Source organism: Caretta caretta, chromosome 2 (assembly GCF_965140235.1).
Source record: "Caretta caretta isolate rCarCar2 chromosome 2, rCarCar1.hap1, whole genome shotgun sequence".
NCBI classification, from domain to species: domain Eukaryota; kingdom Metazoa; phylum Chordata; order Testudines; family Cheloniidae; genus Caretta; species Caretta caretta.
The window spans coordinates 67,053,467-67,076,409 of NC_134207.1; positions in this window are offsets into that span (position 1 = coordinate 67,053,467).

Genomic DNA, 22,943 nt, shown 5'->3' on the forward strand with positions numbered 1-22,943 from the left:
GGTCTTATGAATAGACTTCAATATTTTTCTTCCTTAAAAACAAACAGCACATAAGCAAGTAGTCTCAGACTGCTGAGCTCCATCCCTGTATACGTGCAATAGATTTATTAAGCTTAACATTGAATAGTAGTTTCCATGGATAACAGCAAATTAAGTATAAAATATCATCCAATGGCCTAACCCATTCAGAGTTCCCCTACCTTCATTCTGACATGGTATCTTACAATTACAGGGGGACTATCTACTGTATAAAATGTCCCACCAGAAAGCATATGGTCTGTGGTGTGCTAACCTGGGGTAGTGATTAAAAACTAGAGTCTAAAGGCCATAACCTCAGTCCCTACCATGTCCCTTTTGGAGCACTCTTAGGGGAATTCACAGCTGGCATATGCTGACTCTATGCCAGGCTGCCCCTCTCAACTGCTTCCCTCTCCCCCACACACCAGAGGGTGTGAAAGATTTATGTGCCCAGAGCACTTTGTGCTCTGACAAACCTTGTGCACGTGACGGTCTCTAAAGATATGTCTGTAGGGCAAAAAACAAATCCTTCCAGTCTCAAAGCCTGGCTCTACAGACTTGGGCTTGTGGGGCTTGTGCTACGGCACCAAAAGTAGCCCTGCAGACATGGGGGTTGTGGCTGGAGCTTGGGCTCTGAAGCCTGCGGAGGAGGGTGGGTTTGACTGACATGGATCAGCAATCCAGGTCCCAGACCCTAAGGATACATCTACATGGCAATAAAAAACCCAAGGTACCAAGTCTCAGAGCCTGGACCAATTGACTCAGGCTCACAGGGCTAAAAATTACAGTGTATATACTCAGGCTTGGGCTGGAGCCCAGGCTTTGAGACCTACCCCACTCCTGGGGTTTCAGAGCACAGGCTCTAGCCTGAGCATCTACACTGAAGTTTTTAGCCCTGCAGCCAGAGTCAGCTGACCTGGGCCAGTCATGGCTGCACTGTGGGTCTTGTATTGCAGTGTAGATGTACCCTGTTGTGGGAGAGGGGGTCAGAGCCCGAGTCCCACTGAGACTCAGGTCCAAGCCCTGTCATTTTTCACTGTGGAAGCAGCTCATACCACAGACCTCAATCAGAAGGTCTGCAAAGCACAGCAGTGAGACTCAGGCTTGCAATGCTGTGTGGATGCTCATACAGCATATGCCATAAGCCTGGGTCCCATAGATATGGGTTTACAATGCACTGTAGACATACAGTAAGGGAGGCCTAGGTATACTTAATCCTGCCTCTCGAAGTCCCTTCCAGCCCTACATTTCTACAATTCTATGATTACCAGTCAACATAAATTAGAGGGGCCCTGAGACTGGTTTAACACGCTGGGGGCTGTGTTGGCTCCTGGCTGCCCCCAGATTGGCAGGAACAGTGCAGCATGGAGACATCTGAGGGGACTTGCTGCACCCAAAGTGATAGAATACAGTTTCATCGGGTCTGGCCCTCAAGGAATTGCAAACTGTACCTTTTTGGCATTCAAATCTACATACTCAAGCAGAGTCTGTGCATGGGGATGAACACTGGAGTTGATTAAAGCATATTTGAAGTTGTGTGGCTGGCAGTAAATAGCCTTGCTTTTTCAGTTCAAAGATTAAGGGAAAAGCCATCATTTAGCATGCGGTAGAACTCAAAGTAGGTAAATTGGATGGGATGCTCTGTCACTTCATTTTATCCCTTCATTCAGTTGTGCTTTCATTTTAAGTGAAGAGATTATTTCTGTAGTCTGGTATACTTCTGTGCTCCTATTCAATGATACACAGGCTGTTAAGAAAACCAGGCCTTGATATGAAAATGTCATTGAAATCACAGCTGATGAATACATTAATTCAAACACATTTTAAAGATCTTTTCAAAGCAAAAAATAATCTTTTGGAAAGTTAAACACAGCTTAACAATCAGTACAAAACCACTATCTGTATCACATGAATATGTGAGATAAAAACAAGTGGTCTAAAGCTGAACAATTTTATTTGTGTAAAAATAAAGGAAGCATATTTTCAGTTTTGATACCAAGTGACACCTGGAAGCTATGCTTCTGCACTTTGGTGGATATCTTTATTTTAAATTAAATTCAAGTGAAATAGACAAGACAGTTTAGCTCCTGATATTTATTTTAACTTTTTCTCTGTTATGTTAGTCTTATCCAACTCCCTTTCAAGACAGTGGAAGCTTTTCCATTGACCTCAGTGTGAGTTGGATTAGATCTTTTTTGCAAATGTCAAACTCTGTTTTCATTTAAACTGGTGGTTATTTATGGAGGTTGGAAGTTTTTAACTAGATTTGGACACAAATCTGAAAGCCCAGATCTCAACAGAAACTTCCTCGGAGTTTGGGGATTTTAACATCCAGGATATTTGTTTGGGTCTCTCTCTAGTTTCAACTTGTAGGGTTTTTTTAATTATGTATATGATATATAATACTGTATACCAGGACCTTTTTATACATGCAGTCAATGATAGTTTTTAAAAATCTGAGCAGGAATATCTTGCTTACTTAACATAACTTCCACATTTACATGAAGTGTTTGACTTTCACTCTGTTGAAGACTTTTCATCAGTTTTAAGCACAATTTTTATCTTGGGGAGCATCTACTCAGAATACAAGTCCTCAAGTTTCTAATTTGCAGATAAATCACTATAAATTGATCCTGCACATGTTTGTGGCAATATATAATATACAAATTCTTTAACAGATTGCTGTTTTTTCAAGCCCTGTGTAAAGTGCCTGCTATTCAGGAAGAAAGGTCTACAGACATATTTTAAAAGTAGACAAGAGAACAAAGGGCCTGATTCTCCTTTCATTTTTATTGGTGTAAATGAGGATCTAACTCTGACTTCAACAGACTTACTCTGGTGTAACTGAGAGGAGAACCAAGCTCAGTATTTTCAGGTTCAGGCTTAGGTCATGTCTACACTACAAAGTCTGGTCAACTCAAGTTACGTTGGCATAAGCTAAAAGAAAAGGAGTACTTGTGGCACCTTAGAGACTAACCAATTTATTTGAGCATAAGCTTTCGTGAGCTACAGCTCACGCAGTTAGTATATTGCTTGCATGCATGCATGCTTGTCTCCTTGTGTTGGAGCTGTGCATGCTCACCCGGAGTGCTTGTGTCAATACACAGTGTGAGGCACTATGGGTAGGTGTCCCAGTGTGCAACTCACCACTGTGCAGAACACTGTCTTTTGGGAAGTTCTGGCAATGCATGGTGGGGCAGAAACAAGTTGCACAGGGGTGACTGGGAACAAGGGCTCAGCTTCCCAATGTGCAACTGTCTCCTCCTTGACTGGTTCAGATGTTCCACAGGTATGGAGGGGAAACCCCTTAAGGCCACAATGGCAGCAACTGCAGGTAAACACAGAGATACCATGATGAATATAGTCACAATGAAAATTGAAAGTTAAGATTCAGATCTCCCTTCCCTTGCTCCTTTAAAGCTTTAAGCAAGACATGCTTATTGACATTTCTGCTTAGGAGTGCTTGTGCATGGTACCACTCATAGCACCAGTCATGGTGAGTGTGGCCCACCAGCGGTGAGGGAAATGAGGAGGGAATTGCTCAGTTGCATGAAACTATGGGTCTAGGGCAATGGCACTGAATACTGCTGCCATTTTTCACAGGCGGTGGGGATTTTAGCTGATATCTCACTCCTGAGGGTAACAGAGGCAGAGAGAGCACAGCTGCTGGTACTGCTGCTGTCCTGAAGCTGCCCGGGGCCCATATGCCGCTAGCCTGTTTATTGCAATGGTGCCTGCTGAAGTTATCACTGACAGGCATGGAAAACTTGTCCTGCCGTGGAGGAAGAAATAAGGCTGCCGTCCCTAGAAACTTTCGGGAGAGGACTACAGAGTACCTCCTTGAAATTTGCACTGAGAGCTCTCAGGAGGATTCAAGGGACATCTCTGTGAATCTAAACAAACTGCTCTGCATGCCCCTCCCCTGCATCTCGCTTACCTCTGCTGGGGAACAAAAAGCAGATAACAACGCTACCTCTGGTTGTTGTACCGCTACTTCTTCTAGTATGAGTAAATTCATGAAGAGTCGCTAGCTGTGTCCTGTTAAGTTGGGGGCACCATCAGTATATTATTTGCACACTTACCCAGGGTTCCTTCCCCTGTGTCAGGCTCGCCCATGCTCGACTGCTGATAGTGACTCAACTGCAGCGGAGTCTCAAACAGGTCCTGGCTTGTAGCATAGCTGGACTCCGCAGTCACATGTCCCCCATTCTCCTCCTCCTCTTTTCTGTTCATGCCAGGGGTTGGTGGGCGGGTTGGTGGTAGGTGTTTCATGGTGGGTGGGTTGGTGGTGGGGGTCTCTGCCAAGTATGACATGCATACTTGTAAAAGCAGCAGGTCTGTGGCTTGATGCCAGGTAGACTATTGGCCTCCTGGCCCTCTGATATGCTTGACGCACTTCCTTTGCTTTCACGTGGCACTGCTGCTGGTCCCTGTCAGACCTTTTCTCCTGCATCCCCCATGCCATCTGCTTGTAGGTGTCCACATTTCTATGGGTGGTCTGTAGCTGTGCTTGCAGCCTCTTCTCCTCAGAGGCCCAGGAGATCGAATATCTCCTATCTATTCCAACGTGGAGCTGGCATGGTCACAGGGGCTGCAGCACAACAACAGAGAGCTGCTAGGTGTACTTGCCAAACTGGATGATCAGGAAAAGGCATTTCAAAAATTTTTAGGGCTTTAAAGCAGAGGGAGTCCTTCTGGTGTTTATGACCCCTGGGCGGTGGAGTTCATAGATGTGACCAGAGCAGTCAATGTCGGGCATTATGGGACAGCTGCTGGAGGACCATTAGGGTTGACATAAGTAATGTGGTGTTTACACTCATGCTGTGTCAACCTCAGTACATCGACCATGGCAAATGCCCCTCTGGGAGGTAGAGATACAGCATCACTGTAATGAGGCACTTACATCAGTGAGAGACAAATTTAAGTGTAAACACATGGACAACTAGACTGACTCAAGGTAGCTTATGTCAACCTAACTTTGTAGTCTAGACCAGGGCTTAAAATGGGAAGATAACTTAAGAGTTCCCATCTTAGTTTCACAAAGTACATCTGGCTGGTAGTTCAAAGTTAGGCACTTGCTGATGTATGTTTAACAGGGAGGATAAAAATTGATGATTTTTTTAAAAAAACAATTTAAAATATTGGATTTTTTAAAATATAAATTAAATAGTTTTGTTTGTTTTAAAATAAACCTATTTAAAAATAAATTTTAAATTGACAACCTATGTTAAGGCCTAATCTTATAATCAGTTAAAAGCATTTAAATTAAATAAAAATAATAATATTAAGACCATGTTTGCCAAGTTTTAAAGAAAGTGAAATCACTGAACAGTCAGTTCAGCTAAGCACCCAGAACCAGAGTGTATTGAACTGGTAAACAAGCTTTTGACATCAGTAGCCTCTCATGCAAGTGCAGAGAGAATATTTTCTTCATATCAATTTATTCAACTAGTTGAGTTCAGTGACTAGCTCATTTGAAGTTAAGAAAGCAGATGGGAGTTGAAAAAGCAGGAAAGTTTGTATTCCTCTTCCAATCTATGAATAAAAACTGAGTGTGAAAGAATGAGATCTACTAGTTCTAATAATTTCAAGGTCATAATGACCAGAAACAATCAGTTCAATTCACTAACTACAGCTAATCCTTCCTTTGTGTAGTAAATCATTTAAGTTTAAATGCAAAACATGTTTTGAAAAACATTTTTCTTATGTATCTAGCACTTTTAAGGTAGTTTTATTTAATAAAAATAAATATGGCTTATTTTGTTAATTTTTAATTGAATTTGATTTTCCATCCAAATATAGCTTGACACAAATCACAGGTAAAAATATAATCTAATAAATAAATATATTATTTACTACAATAATAAAAAAATGTAAAAAGTAAGAATCTGGATAAAAGTAAGATATATAATTGCTTATATGAATATGTATTGATATAGTGTATTCTCTTGGTTACCAAATTTAGTGCAAAACCTGTATTTAGTTGCAAAACTACATGTTTTAATGATTACCAACCCATGAGAATCAACCTCTCTTTAGGAAAATAACTAAAAAAGTATAAACATATGTCCTATTTGCATGCACAAATCAGATATTTGTGCACCTCTGTCCATTTATACACCTACCACTAACTAGCCATGTGCGCACACATGCTTTGTGCTCTCACATCAGATATTTGCATTCATAAGTTGGATGTACATGTATGTCTGTGCCCAATTGCATGTGCTAACTGTAACTTTGAAAGTCTGGTTATTAGTTCAGAGAATGAAGAATGCACCATTGTTTGTAGAATGGCAAAGAAAGGCCGGAGACCCAGCACAGTTGTCCTAAGCAAACTCTTTTTTGTAGTTGCAGCTGAAACAACAGTAACACTTTGAAAACAGGCATTAATCAAAATAGCAGATTTTTCTTTAGTGAACGGTAATTAGCAGCTCTGCCAGTTTCCAGTATGTGCTGGAGAGCAGACTAGATGATAGGCTGGTAGAAAATTTTTTGTGACAGACACATGAATGTACACACATCGATCCACACATCCGGAGCAGATTATAAATTAGCTTTCCCAGAGAGGCTTTGGTAAATAAAGGGTTCTTTCAGCAAGGAAAACTCTCTTTACAAAAATACTCAGGCAAAATCCTGGCAGCATGGAAGTCAATGGGAGCATTGCCATTGACTTCCATGGGGCCAGGCTTTCATCCTCAGTTCTGATAATATCCACGCCCCCACTACCCCTCTCCAAGTCTAGTTTTCAGGAGTTTTTTATGTATCTGCTAGATTCTAATAGCAGAAAGACCCCAGCTTCCTCTAACTCAGATAACATTTTTAGCCACTGGGCATGTGCACATCTGGATTCTGTTGAACACTGAATAAACCTGACAATGTGTATGTCTAGGTCCCCAAAACAGAAGCCAAAGAGCCATCACTAATTTATAGTTCTTCTGGCAACTGGGGATAGAGTGTGTAAATTCAAGAGGACTACTCAAATGCATAATCTTACTCGCGAGTACCTTCATTGTGTAAGGGCCTTGGATTACTCCATCTTAAAGAATGTTCCTAAACGAAACCAAAACAATAAATTCATTGTGATTGGCCATATGCATCCCCAGAATCTGGAATAAAGAAATCACAAGTCTAAACTCACAGGAAAAGAAAAAGATTTACTTTCTCCTTAGCACATTTATACAGATTAATGGTCTCACCCTTTAGTCTCAAGGGCCAAGGCTAATGATTTGGGGCTTAAGTGCACACACGCTAGCTTTGCTGATAGGACAAACTGTACTTATTCTGAAGCAGCAGTTATGTTCCAGAGTCAATAATCCATTAACTGAGTGGATGGATCATGATCACGAGAAGAAACAGTTACTTAAAATGATGCGTTCCATGCAAGATCATAACGAAAAAGCATAGGAAAGTGTAGCTGCCCTCTTCTGGTTAGTGCATCACATTGTCAGGTGAGACCCCTGTGTACATGTCTCAGGTGGAGTTTTTTCTTGACTGAGGCACTGGGGATGGAGAGTGCTGGGGAGGAGGAAGTGTATTTTGCCCCAGAGGAGAGTGGGTTACTCGCCTCCCCCAGCTTTGACATCTTGCTGGTGTGAGAGAAATTGAAACTGATTGATATTATTTCAAAGAGAGACCCATTTCTTCATTCAAAGGGAAAGGTTTCTGTGATGCAGGGCCTCAAGGGAGTGGGTGAGGGAATCACATGGGGGCTTTCACCTCTTTCCTCAGGGGAAAAAAGCATGGAAACCATGCCAAGCTAAGAAATGTAAAGTTGAAGCTGATATTTCATCCTTAGCCTGTTTTGTTATGCCAAGGTACTGATCTCGGTGTCAAAGCCTGACTGATATTTAAAAACATAGGGCCTGCCTGACCCTTCGTTGCCCAGTGTAAAATGGGCATAAAATGCTACCAGTCCCATTTTGCATCCATTTCGTCTTAATGTAAATGACTGCATAAGGATCAGAGCAATGGAAAACCAGGCTCTCTGAATTCAATGTCTGCATTTCACATCTATTCTGTCTGAGTCTGAGCTTTAAGCCCATTTAGTAATCTTGACCCACTCTACTACACATATGTTTCTTCTCTCAGTGGTACAGCTACCCAGGCCTAAAAACGAGATCTTGGTACATTATGAAGAGTTGTCTGAAAGAGAACCACCACCCACAACATTGCTTAGACAATGCGCTTGTTTCACTGCCTCTTACACTGGTGAAACTAAATGAAAAATTCTTCTATTCCCAATATGTCTGAGAACATTGTTAGCTTGCTGCTAGGTATTTTGATAACTGTAAGAACAGAGTGCGTTATTGAGTTCCAGATAATATTTCTTTATGCTATAATCCAGCTCCTGGATTTCTTGCTAAATATTTTAAACTTCTAAAAGGGCATAGATTATAACAGCTGGGAGCTTCCAGAAGGACTAATTAGTATAATAGACAAATGGAGCTCATTAGTACCTTTCTGTTTTCTTTGGTCACCTGTAAGTGGGGGGAAGGGATCCCTGTGAAACATCCAATGAATGCTGAGAGCCTGGTAAGGAGGAAACAGAGAGAAATATTTCAGGTTTCCCCTCCCTTTAAAAAGAACAATACTGATAATAGTCTGTTGCACTTTTCACTACAGTTGTTCCAGGAAGTGTTTTCTATGAAACACCAGGACATATTAAGACAACATACAGCCCCAAGGATAAAAGGGATTCATGGATGCACCCAATGCACTGTTTTTTATTACTAGTGTGAAAACAGGTGTCAGCATATTTTATTAAGAAGTAACATTGGAGAGAGAAACCCTGTTGGTTAAGGGTGTTTGATACACTATGGATAACACGACACATCTATTGACTATTCCATTTACACTATCTGTTTTTATTTATCGAATTAGACAGTTTTCTCCCTTTTCCTTTACACACTCTTCTGGCCCTTCTCCCCCATGTAAACATCTACAATGAGTTGTGGCCATCAGCGCTAACAGCTGTCCCATGTCCCCTCTTAAAGAACTGGCTAGTGGTCAAAGTAGCAATCTCAGTTGCTCACATTCATGCCCGGTGACTTTATCACGTCTGTGGACTTGAAAGACTTGGCTGTGCAATAATTATTCCTCCCACAGGCATACCCTTAATATTCTTACTAAATAAAGGGCAGTTCATCCCCACAGAGGAGATGAAAGTATTCAAACCACCACCAACACTGCTCAAAAGGAGAGAATAGAAGGAAGTCTACGAAATCATCTCATCTTCCTCCACTCTCACAGGAGCCCCTCCTTGGCTGGGGGAAAGCTGCTCCTCTAGCAAATTGTCCTCCACCAAAAACCAGCATGAATGAACACTGGCTATGTCAGCATTAGCTCTCATGAGTTTCCACTCCTGCCTCAATAGCAGGACTCCCAGTGTTTGGGGGAGGCAATGTTAGCATACCACTTCAGGGAATCATGCTACTGGCAGGGACAGGAACTACCAGGGGGTGAGCTCTGTATGTGAAGATCTCAGCCTTCTACAGAGATCCTGGGGGATGTGGAATTCATTCCTGGCTCTTGGGATAGCTATGGGGTTGGAGGGCCAAAACTCCTGCCCAGTCTTCAGCGAGGCAAACCAAACCCAGCAACCACCTCATCCTTCAGAATCTCCACAAGTGCAAACTCACAGTGTTTATTGCGATACCCAAAGGCCTGGGAGGGGCTGAGCATCCATCCCCAACTGCCATTGGGTGAAGTTTACCAGAAAGGCACAAAGCTCTTCCCTGGCTGAGGACTAGCAGCTCTTGCACCCCAATAGTATTGTCCTTAGCAAGTCGGAAGAAACCTCAACACAAGCAGCTGGACTCTGCCACTGCAGCCAGGGTGGGGAGCGGGCTTGTCATAAATATAAAGGGAAGGGTAAACCCCTTTAAAATCCCTCCTGGCCAGAGAAAAAATCCTCTCACCTGTAAAGGGTTAAGAAGCTAAAGGTAACCTCGCTGGCACCTGACCAAAATGACCAATGAGGAGACAAGATACTTTCAAAAGCTGGGAGGAGGGAGAGAAACAAAGGGTTTGTGTGTCTGTCTATATGCTGCTTTTGCTGGGGATAGAACAGAAATGGAGTCTTAGAACTTTTAGTAAGTAATCTAGCTAGGTATGTGTTAGATTATGATTTCTTTAAATGGCTGAGAAAAGAATTGTGCTGAATAGAATGACTATTTCTGTCTGTGTGTCTTTTTTGTAACTTAAGGTTTTGCCTAGAGGGATTCTCTATGTTTTGAATCTAATTACCCTGTAAGGTATCTACGATCCTGATTTTACAGGGGTGATTCCTTTACTTCTATCTACTTCTATTTCTATTAAAAGTCTTCTTGTAAGAAAACTGAATGCTTTTTCATTGTTCTCAGATCCAAGGGTTTGGGTCTGTGGTCACCTATGCAAATTGGTGAGGATTTTTACCAAACCTTTCCCAGGAAGTGGGGTGTAAGGGTTGGGAGGATTTTGGGGGGAAAGATGTGTCCAAACTACGTTTCCCAGTAAACCCAGTTAGAGTTTGGTGGTGGCAGTGGTTATTCCAAGGACAAAGGATAAAATTAATTTGTACCTTGGGGAAGTTTTAACCTAAGCTAGTAAAAGTAAGCTTAGGAGGTTTTCATGCAGGTCCCCACATCTGTACCCTAGAGTTCAGAGTGGGGGAGGAACCTTGTCAGGGCTCCAAATATCACACACACTTTTGACAGACCGTCAGTTAGTTTTGGGGCATCTATCAAAGACTCACCTGATGATTTGCATTAAAATCCTCAAGCTGGTTCTGGGCATGGTGGTGTGATCAGGGTGGACTGTAGTTGGTGGTCAAAAATACTTAAGAGGGCTGCTCAGCCAGTTTTCTGGAGTTATTAAGAAGTATAGGAGGTAAGTGTCAAATTTTAACAGCTCTTTCTTATCATCCTTGTATTTCTCAGGGAAAGGCAGCTGTTTAGGGGAAAGTTACAATGATTTTGATTTCAACTTGTTCATGAGACAAGCAATGGTGCCACATTATATGGGGTTTGCACTCCTCAAGTGAAAAAACAAACAAACAAATAAAACTGCAAGGGTATTAGAAGGGTATTAGCAGATCTTTTTAGAAAGTGTACACTCGTCCGCACAACTGACAGACAATCCTGAAAACACAAAGGAAAATACAAGGCAAACATCTCTTCAGAAAAAGGGAGGTATAATGCTGCCGTTTGTGGCACAGAAATAATAGTATTCCGCTTATAAAAATTAACTATTTTGAATATTGTTATGCTCTGCAGCCTACTCAGTTCTTTTTAAGCTAATGTTTACTGGAAAGTTTTGCTTGTATCACTTCTGTTCAGGGCTGGCTAATCTGTGGTTCCATGTGGCTTAATCACATTTTCTTCAGTCTCCTATTGACAATACTGGCCCCAGACAAATAAAAAGCTATCGTTCAAAGCAATAACATACCCACTTAAGTCAAACCGACATAGGAAACAGTGCAAGCTAGAGCTCAGACAAGTTTAAATGTGCTCTATTAATGGATGACATTTTTAACAATAGAGCTATTGGACCCCGTTGGAAATAATGGGCTGTAATCATGGCAGGAATTAGTGCACATGATGGGTGATTATGTTCTGGAAATGTTCCAGGACCAGCTGTGTTGAGTCACAGTATTAGTAACCTCTGTAATTACAGCTTTTCAAAACAATTTTTATTTGGAATTGGGGAAAGCCAGTGCAGTGGGGACAAAAACCACCACCACAATTTGCCAGAAGAAAAAAAATGTGTCAGAGCTAGAACAATGCTGCCCTGTTTTCTGAATTCCCATCTTAGACTCCCTTGTTCTATTAAAAGAAACCCTCCTATAATCACTATCATATCTTTCTTTTTTTCCTTTCTCATAGTTTAATTACAGCACCTGCTTACAAATGAATGGTCCAGCAAGTATCTGCCTAATGCTTGTGGAGGGAATTCCTTCTGAAACATCAAAATGGCTGAAAGTGTAAAAGCTGAGTCTGTTTACTGGATTTATTTGAATGTTAAATAAGCAGCACTCTGCTTATTTTAGGGTTAAACCAAAATAGGAGAGATGGAGAGAGAAGCTTTCTTTAATTGCTTATAAATGGCCATAAAATATATTTTAAAGCACACACAAACACATGTAAATATATCAGAATAATCAGATTGTGCATATAACAAGCCTGATTAAATGCATGATCTTAGTGCTATTGTCCTTGTCCTCATTTTTTCCTCTAGTTGGTTTGTTACTCTCACTTGTCACATCTGGCTAAAATTAGAGTGTGAAGTCTGCAGAACAGGGGCCATGTCTTTTCTTTGTTTTGTAAAGAACAGAGAACGCTTTTGGGTGCGGGTATAAATAATAACTCTTTCCAGTCGCTAATCTTACTTGCACTGGCATTGTTGAAAGAGTCCAGTTTTTGCCTTTTTATTCTTTTTCTTAAATCATATTTGAATACAAGTTTAAAGAGCTGATGGACAGGGAATGGATTAAAAGCATTAGACGATTTGACTGCCAATTAGAAAAGTGCCATGTTACCAGTCAGCAATGCAGTTAGTCAGATTCCTAGTGGAATATATAATCTAGACCCAAGTCAGCTTTTCTCAAAAGCAAAACATTCGGTACTTTTGTATCTGACATCTGTGATTTCTGAAACCATTGAGGGGAGGGAGGGAAAAGAAGTCACATGAGAAGGGAAGGAAGTTCTAAGAGCTTTCATAGGGTTCTAGTTGCTAGGGTAACTATTTTACTTGGTAATCAATATGTTTAGTGTGTTTCTGTTGCTTTGTGCCGACCGCCACAGGCAACATTGTAGGGTGGCACTGGGGAAAACACTAGAAATGAAGAGGACAACAAACCTTGAAAACAATTGCTTCAAAATAGATAAAAAAAACAACCCTAAATAGTTTAAGGCCCCCTAAGATTTTAGTGGAATTGGGTGTCATTTTCTGTAATAGAATTGCAGGTTTTGCTAAGGTTGATGGGAGACTTTGAGTTTCAGAATGATGCCTGCTAGGCAGAATAGAAACTAGAATTTGATTTAAACACTGAAAACAATGTGCTACTTCATGTCATTCTCTCTGTGTCCGTCAATCAGCATCACTTTCAAATGGACAAAGTTTAGGAAAATGAAATAAATGTTTCTTTGGCAATATCTGAGCAGCAAAGCATTTTTGATTTTATATCTGTAAGGGTATAAAATTATGGGTTTCATATTATAATAGATACATTTTTATATTTATAATTATATAAGCTTTCAAAATTAAAACTACATAATACTTTCATAGCAGATTTCATCCATGTATCTCAAGGTGCTTTACAAACGAATGTACACATTAATAATCTCATTTTTTAAAATAAGATGATTTACCCAAAGTTATACAGCAAGTCAGTAACAGCAATTCAGACTAGCCCTGAGCTGTTTTTATTGCTATTATGACTTATTGTGTCTATGACACCATAATTGTTAGGGCCCTACCAAATTCACGGCCATGAAAAACGTGTCACGGACTGTGAAATCTGGTCTCCCCTGGTGAAATCTGGTCTTTTGCATGCTTTTACTCTATACTATACAGATTTCACAGGGGAGACCAGCGTTTCTCAAACTGGGGGTCCTGACCCAAAAGGGAGTTGCACGGGAGTCACAAGGTTATTTTAGTGGGGGTCGCAATATTGCCACACTCACTTCTGTGCTGCCTTCAGAGCTGGGTGGCTGGAGAGCGGCAGCTGTTGGCCAAGTGCCCAGCTCTGAAGGCAGCGCCCCGCCAGCAGCAGCATAGAAGTAAGGGTGGCAATACCATACCATGCTACCCTTACATCTGTGTTGCTGCCTTCAGAGCTGGGCTGCTGGAGAGCGGCAGCTGCTGACTGAGGGTCCAGCTCTGCAGGCAGCAGCGCAGAAGTAAGGATGACAATACCACACTGTGCCATCCTTTCTTCTGTGCTGCTGCTGGCGGTAGCTCTGCCTTCAAAGCTGAGCTCCCGGCCAGCAGCTGCCTCTCTTCAGCTGCCCAGCTCTGAAGGCAGCGCTGCCGCCAGCAGCAGCTCAGAAGCAAGGGTAGCAGTACCGCAACCCCCTCACAATAACCTTGCGACCACACACACACACACACACACATTTAAATAGCTGAAATAATTAAATTTAGGACTTTAGAAATCTCATGACTGTGAAATGGACCAAAATGGGCCATGAATTTGGTATGGCCCTAATAATTGTTTATGGGGTTCTCCAGGCAAGTGAAAGAAAATGTCTCTGTTCTGAGCAATTTATCATCTGAGGCCCCATCCAACTTTGCCCCACTCCCGCTCAGATGCTGCAATGGGAGGACTTCAGCTGTGCCCATGATGAATCCGGCCAAGCCAGTGGTGGCTAAGAGAGCTAGAGACCAGAAAATCCAGTATTTTAAGAGGAATACAGGTTTTGGCTCTAACGTTTGTCACATTTCAGAATCTCAGACTAGCATCACATTCAGTACAGCACTGTACCAAGGAGACACCAGAACATTAGACAAACTATTTTTTGAGTTCAGTCTATTTTTTATAGCCTTTTTTAAACAGAGAATCTTAAAATACTTCACAGTGAGAGATAACAGAATTAGAAGTTACATTACCGAATGGGTTGTAAAGAAGGCACAATTGCAAGATAAAAGGCATAAGAAGATATGTCAGAGTAAAAGAGAAGAGCACTTTCATTTAAAGTGCTAATGTACATAACAATTCTCTCTCATTAGCTGCAGTGCAAAGGCATAAGGGAAGGATGGAAGAATGGAAAGGGGGTTAATAAATGGATTGAATTATTTTATTTTATATTTTATATATATTATAAAAAGAAAAGGAGTACTTGTGGCACCTTAGAGACTAACCAATTTATTTGAGCATGAGCTTTCGTGAGCTACAGCTCAGCTGTAGCTCACGAAAGCTCATGCTCAAATAAATTGGTTAGTCTCTAAGGTGCCACAAGTACTCCTTTTCTTTTTGCGAATACAGACTAACACGGCTGTTCCTCTGAAACCTATATATATTATAGTTAACTAAGAATTTTATTATTTGTTTAGGATGGCTTCTTATGGATTTTGTGGTGTGTTGTGATGCACTATGTGAAAAATTCTACATAAGAGCAATTTATACTGTATTGAGCTCAATGAGCTCCCTACAAAAAACAATGAAAGATATTTGTGATGAATTTTGCGCTCCCAAAAGGAGCACAAATTGTAAGTTATAGAGACTGCAGTCCTCTATCATTGAACACACACAGCATAGCCAGTGATTTGGCAGTGCTGGCTGCCTCCTGCCAGTTTGCCTCACCTGGGGCTGGAAACTACTGTAAAATAATTCTGTAAATATTTATTTCAATGTTTACATTAATTTGCATCAGCTGTCCTGGTGCCCCTTTTGTGCTTTCTAATCATCATGGGATTAAGCTTTACTATTGTTATTAATTCTTATTGTTCTTGTTTTAACAATTACTGTTCTTATTGTGCCAACACCTACAGACCCAAGTCAGGAATCAGGGCTAAGCACTGTACACTCATATGTGACCCAGAACCTCAGCTGCTGTAAGTTGAATCATAGAAGATTACAGTTGGAAGGGACCTCAGGAGGTCATCTAGTGCAACCCCCTGCTCACTGGACTAACCCCAACTAAGTCATCCCAGCCAGGGCTTTGTCTAGTCGGGCCTTAAAAACCTCTAAGGATGGAGATTCCACCACCTCCTAGGTAACCCTTTACAGCACTTCACCACCCTCCTAGGGAAATAGTTTTTCCTAATATCCAACCTAGACCTCCCACACTGCAACTTTAGACCATTGTTCCTTGTTCTGTCATCTGCCACTACTGAGAACAGCCGAGCTCCATCCTCTTTGGAACCCCACTTCAAGAAGTTGAAGGATGCTATCAAATCCCCCTTCACTCTTCTCTTCTGCAGACTAAATAACCCCAGTTCCCTCGGCCTCTCCTCATAAGTCATGCAGCCCGGCCACCTAATCATTTTCATTGCCCTCTGCTGGACTCTCTCCAGTTTGTCCACATCTTTTCTATCATGGGGGGACCAAAACTGAATGCAGTACTCCAGATGTGGCCTCACCAGTGCCTAATAGAGGGGAATAATCACGTCCCTCGATCTGCTGGCAATGCTCCCAATGCAGCCCAATGCTAATGCAGCCCAATATGCCGTTAGCTTTCTTGGCAACAAGAGCACACTGTTGACTCATATCAGCTTCTCGTCCACTGAAATCCCCAGGTCCTCTTCTGAAGAACTGCCACTTAGCCAGTCGGTCCCCAGCCTGTAGCAGTGCATGGGATTCTTCTGTCCTAAGTGCAGGACTCTGCACTTGTTCCTGTTGAACCTCATCAGATTTCTTTTGGCATAATCCTCCAATTTGTCTAAGTCACTCTGGACTCTATCCCTACCCTCCAGCATAGCTACCTCTCACCCTAGCTTAGTGACATTCACAAACTTGCTGAGGGTGCAATCCATCCCATCATCCAGATCCTTAATGAAGGTGTTGAACAAAACTGGCCCCAGGACCAACCCCTGGGGCACTCCGCTTGATACCGGCTGCCAACTAGACATCGAGTCGTTGATCACTACCCCGTGAGCCCAACAATCTAGCTTGCTTTCTATCCATCTTATAGTCCATTCATCCAATCCATACTTTTTTAACTTGTGGGAGATCGTATTGAAAGCTTTGCTAATGTCAAGATATATCACGTCCACCGCTATCCACAGAGCCACTTATCTCATCATAGAAGGCAATCAGGTTGGTCAGGCATGACTTGCCCTTGGAGAATCCATGTTGACTGTTCCTGGTCACCTTCCTCTCCTCCAAGTGCTTCAAAATGGATTCCTTGAGGAACTGCTCCATGATTTTTCCAGGGACTGAGGCGGTCTGTAATTCCCTGGATTCTCCTTCTTCCCTTTTTTAAAGATGGGCACTATATTTGCCTTTTTCCAGTCATCCAGGACCTCAACGATAGTGGCCAATGGATCTTCAATCACAAAGCCAACTCCCTCAGCACCCTTGGATGCATTAGATCCGGACCCATGGGCTCATGCATGTCCAGCTTTTCTAAACACAGAGCTACCTCTGATCTACCAGAGGTGGATCTAAGTGGGGGTACTGGCAGGGAGAAGGAATCAGGGTAATAGCCTGTCTGCATGGTCTATTGAATTGCATCCTACAGGTCATTTGGGACCTACAATATTTAAAGCATCATGATATTGCTGCAGCAGCAACAGTAACTTCTCCTTTGTTGCTTTTCAACACTGCAGTGGGGCTCTCCATGTGCGGGCTGGCTGGGCAGACCCTGTGGCAATGCCACAAAACTAGAACACCCTGAGAGGCAGAAGGCTGACATGCAGAAGACCGTGGATCTCCTCTATTGATCTAGGGCCCTGCATCCCAGGAAAGTTCACTCCAGGAGAGGACAATGCAACAGAGCCAGAGCTTCTCAGGGGCTATGATCTGTCTTTCCCTTCTAAGGCTCGTAAGACATGAATGGGAGTATTTGGCGATGGTCTAATGAGGCTGTGCCAAATTCACATCTCTGGCCAAAAAGGAAAAAAACTTCTTGATGTTTGTCTTATAAGATATTTAGGCAAATGGACTATAAACATTCTGTTTCTCTGGTGATTTCATAGTGTAGGTTCAGTGGTTTTCAAAATATAACAGTTTTCAGCTGTTGAGCCTAAAGAAAACATAGCCAGTAAAGAGTAGCCAGATAGATAGTCTGAATAGCTTGATGAGAAATAAAAATCTGTGCCCAGGAAAATATGACACAACAAAGAGACTAAAAACCACAAGGGGTATCTGGATTCTAGCAACCAGCTTTGCTACCAGCTACAATGAACTTGGCAACTCAGCAATAGAGCATCCCCTCATATAATTGTATTAAGAAAAGGGGAATTTGGAAGTGCATTTTTTTTTACTGAACCAGGGTCAGGATCTATGCAGCAGGATGGCAGCTATGCAGGAGTCCCAGCTTAAGAAAAGCAAACCCTCTCCATTGAGAAGGATTTTTTGTAGGTTAGGTTTTGTGCAACCAAAATAACATATATGCAAAAACCATTGCACTGTCTGGCCACCTTGCCTTCAGCTTAAATCCTTAAACTAAAAGAAAAAAAACAAAACAAAAACCAGCCATTCTTTTATGTTTCCACAGCACCTCCTAGGATAGATTCTACAGCATAGATTCCACAGCAATCTTCTGGGCCTAAATCCCCTTTTCTTTGCTTGTTAAGGCACTTGATTTCTTCAGTCTATGCTTTTAGGGTATGTCTACAGAGCAAGAAAAGGCCCACGGTAGTGAGGCTCAGAGCCCGGCTCAACTGACTCAGGTTTGTGAGCCCCACGTTGCAGTGGCTAAATATAGCAGTCTAGATATTGGGGCTTGGGCTGGAGCCCAGGCTCTGAACCCTGGTGAGGGGGGGATGGTGTCAGAGCCAAGGCTCCAGCCCAAGCATGAATGTCTACACTGCTATTTTTAGCCCTGCAGCATGAGCCCCACAACCCTGAACCAGTTGCCACAGGCTCAGAGGCTCACTGCCTTCAGGGTTTTTTTTTTTTTGCTGTGTAGATGTAGCCTTAAAGTCCCTTCTGGAATGGTGTAACAATTACATTATATCTAATTATTTATGCTATATTGCTTGGGACATTTTAGAACGAGTCTGGACAAAGTATAAGAAAACTTATTATAAGGAACCAAACCTGCCGAGAAGGCAGCTAGAGTGGATGAGCTAATGGGTCCTTCTGATTTTTAACTTCTATGATTCTGTGAAATAACGTATCAAATAAGTAGGAGCAAGGCAAATAATGCAGTGAATCAGTGATTACAAATTACAGTTTATTCACACACACACATATCCTGAGCCAGCAGAGGAATGTGTATTATTTAATCGTAACATAAGCAATCCATATCTCTTCTCCTTTTATCCAACTAATTGCAGGCACATTCTATGACTATGATAAGCAAATGCTGTTTATGTATTAAATACTTGGGATTTACATGGGGGGGGGGGTGTAAGGTTCTGCCATTTGTTATACATGAACTTTTTGTGTTTTCTCCTCTTTTATTCTTCATCCGCTAAAGTGAGAATGTTTTCCTTCTATGGAGGACTCTTCTCTTACTCTTGTACTTCATAAATAGAATGGGCTGTTCTGTTTGGTGTTTTGTTTTCAAAACAGCCTCAATCTGGTTTTTTGCAGACACTCCAAGAAAATTTTCTGGTCTGGAAGATGTTTGTTTGATGAACGAGCAAGCCTCTGAATAAATGAGGAAGGGGCTTGCCAAAGCTACATACATAAGTAAATTGTAGCTAAAGATGGTATTAGTTTCTGGAGTGAATATTCACAAATTTGAAATTGGTGTTTTATGAGCATTCTGCAGTATTCACATAAAATTGACCATTTCAGTGAACATGCCTGCCAACAATCTCATTTGCTACAAGATTAAGACTGCTATGATTATTTTGCTGGTGCAAATTCCATCCCTGTTAAGCAGCATACACAAAGGAGTTAGACTTCTTTAAATTCACACACAGGATGTTGCGCCTGCAAACTGCAGATGCATGTAGGTGCCTGCATACTTTTGCACACACAGAGTGTCCTGGAGCCCCTGAATCTCTGGTGTGATACTTACTTGTTCACATTGGTTTGGCCAACAAAGACCAAGTCACAGCTGGTGGTAATAGAACATATTATAAGTTGTTTAATTTCTAAGGGAAGAGGATCTCTAGCTGAATGGCACTGCTTCCCCTCAAACCTGGAAGCATTGTTATTCTGAGATGATATTGCAGCTTGTAAAAGCAGAATAAATCTGTTACACTCCAAAGTTTTTCTTGATGGATGCTTTTACTCATTGAGATTTCTAGACATTAATCAATATATTTTAGGAGCGGTCACACAATGTGATCTATTGATTTTTTTCCAGTAAATTTATTAATTTTGAATAACTAAATTGACTGCCATAACAAGCAAAATGTTCTAACCCCTGAACAAGTACAGAATGGGCACTGACAGCTGGAGCTTCTCTTTTCTGGAGTTCCCATCACTGGAACACAGAGGGGCATTCCATCTCTAGACCTATTTAGTCTGGACTTCTCTGCTGAGACTGCCAAAATGGCTACCATACACAACCTCCATGTACGTATGTTCACCCGCTAGCAATGAGGCTGAGACTACCAATTCATTGCTCATATGCCAATGAACAGCTCTCAGGAAATAATGACTTTAGATTAGTTGCAGACTGAGCTTGTTTGAACCAGACACCTAGAGAAGAAATTTTCTATGGCCCATTACCAATCTCCAAGTCATTCAATCCTCCAATCAGTAGGGGTACTTTGAGTTATTCTTGGCAGCACCACTGAGATAATTTTTGGCAGATGAACAGCCCAATTAACTTCACTGGCTTTGTAACTGAGAGCAAAATGTGGTCTTACATTTACAAGCCAGAGTGTAGTTTCAAAGCTCCCTCTAATAAGACAACCAAAAGCATTGTTCATGATAGTCAAATGACTATCACATGCAGGTTTGATTTTAAAAGAGCAGCTTTCTAGAAAATACTGTTTTATACTGAAAAAGTGTGCATCAAATAAATGTTCTTGTATATCCGGCTCTCTGTCCCCAGGACAGTCAGTTCAATGTTCTCCAGGTCAATGTCTCACTAAGAAGAGATACATGTCTAATGGCTCGGGTTGCACAAATCAGCAACAGCACAAAAATGTGCTAGAAAACAGTTGAGATTTTCAGCTCTACTGTGATTTATTTGCCAGAAAAACACCCACCTTTTTAATGTCAAATTCCAAAAACTGTAAGTTTATTCATTATGAAATTATTTTGTAGAATGCAGTAAACAATAAAATAGTAATTATACAAAGATCTCTTTGCCCTTCAAAGGATACAATCCATATTGAGTTTAAAATGATAAAATGTCACAAACCTACTGAGCTAGGTAATGAATACAACACTGCAATTTAGTGATTCATTTCTGAGCTGCTGTTAATAGTTTAAATGTTTCTTATTGTAGTGTTTTTTTTTTATAATTGTGGTAACTGAAACTAGATTATAAAAATGATTCTTGTCTAGGTCATTCCAGAAAGAAAAAACAATTGAATCCTAATGATATTTCACCTGCAAAGAAATGGTAGTAATAGTTTTAATATAACATGATGGCTATTGTGCCTACGGCTGCCATCTAAAGATGATAATGAACATGCCTAAAGTTAGGTTAAAATAACATTGAGGCAGAAACACAAAATATATAAAGTATCAGGGGGTAGCTGTGTTAGTCTGTATCCATAAAAACAACAAGGAGTCCAAAACGAATGCTTATTTGGGCATAAGCTTTTGTGGGTAAAAACCCACTTCTTCAGATAGCCCTTTAGAGCCACTTCTTCAGAGAGTGGTTTTTTACCCATGAAAGCCTATGTCCAAATAAATCTGTTAAAATATATAAAGTTGAGTGTAATCAAAGATGTGTCTGATGCTATGTCCTTTGTAATCCCCATTGTTCTCAGGCCTATGCAAATCATACAACCGAAAGCATACAATTCATTTTGTCTATAAAATCATTCATATACAAGTGTCACAGGAGACTCCATGACCTCTTCTACTCAGGTTCTTATACCATGCCTGGCACCTTGGTATCTGAGCACCAAGCCAGTAGAGCAATAAATGATGTGACTAGCATAGATCACATATGGTCTGAACCACAGTGGTCTCATAGTCATGTTTAGACTATGGAAAAGGGCACACATAATGTGGGCTACCAATATAGCAGAAAGCGTGCAGCTGTAAATATAGTCAGGCCTAATCAAAGAGGGCTCAGTGAAATGGCCATGTTTCATATGGAGGCTAACAGCACAGTGAAACTAGGGGCTCATGGAATAGGCTACAGAAAGGAGAGGATTAGCAGTGAGAAGGCCAGTGAGAAGAGATGGGTTTTCACATTGGATTTGAAATGACTTGGGGAGTCAGGTAGATGCATACAAGACTATACCAAATGGTGAGGGAAGCATGGGAGAAGGGTATATTGCTCACTTTAAATATAGACAGCGAGGTCGAAATTTAAAAGAAATTTATCAGGTACCAGAAGAGTATAAGTAATGAGTTTGAGAATACAAAAAGATGGTTTCAGGAAGATGGGAGAGGAGGACCAACCTGTGGAGGTGCTTGAGGTTCATGAATGAGAGATTTTTTTTCTGGGTTCTGAAATGGACAGGAAACTAGTAGCAATATCTAAGGTGGGAGGTGAAGCTCTTCCATTTCTAGGTATGGCTGAACATTTTGGACAAATTGAGCATCAGAGCTTGAAGACAAAGAAGTTTGGGCAAAGGAGTGATCGAGATAGTGTCCCACACGCAGACAATGTATGATAGAAGACAGATGTCTAAACCTAGGGAATGTGAGAAGACAGAACTATGTGAGAACATTGGAAAGAGATGGAAGAAAAAGACAGCTCTGAGAGATGGTAGGAGGAGAAAAGAGAAGCACCAGCAAATTGGTAAATATTATATCTAAATCAGAAGGGGTAGAAGAATGAGTTAAATTGGGCCAGATCTGACTTGCACCCTATAGCAGTGGTTTTCAAATTTTTTTAGTTGTGACCCAGTTGAAGAAAATTGTTGATGCCCATGACCCTTCATAATTATATCTTTTGACTAGAGTTTTCATAAAATCATAATATTGCAATTCATTCCAGTTTAACCCACTTTACGTAACTAACACTAGACACTAGCCTTCGTAAGCCTCTGGTAAAGAGTGTGGGAGGTGGCCCAGAGTAGGGCAGAGGCTGGGATGCGAGGGTGAGGGCTCTGTCTAGGGGTGAGGGCCCTAGGGTGCAGGAGGGGGCAGAGGGCTGGGATGCAGGGGTGAGGGCTGCAGGGTGGGTCTGGGGTTGAGGGGTTCAGGGTGCAGGAGGGAGCTCAAGGCTGGGGCAGAGGGTTGGGATGTG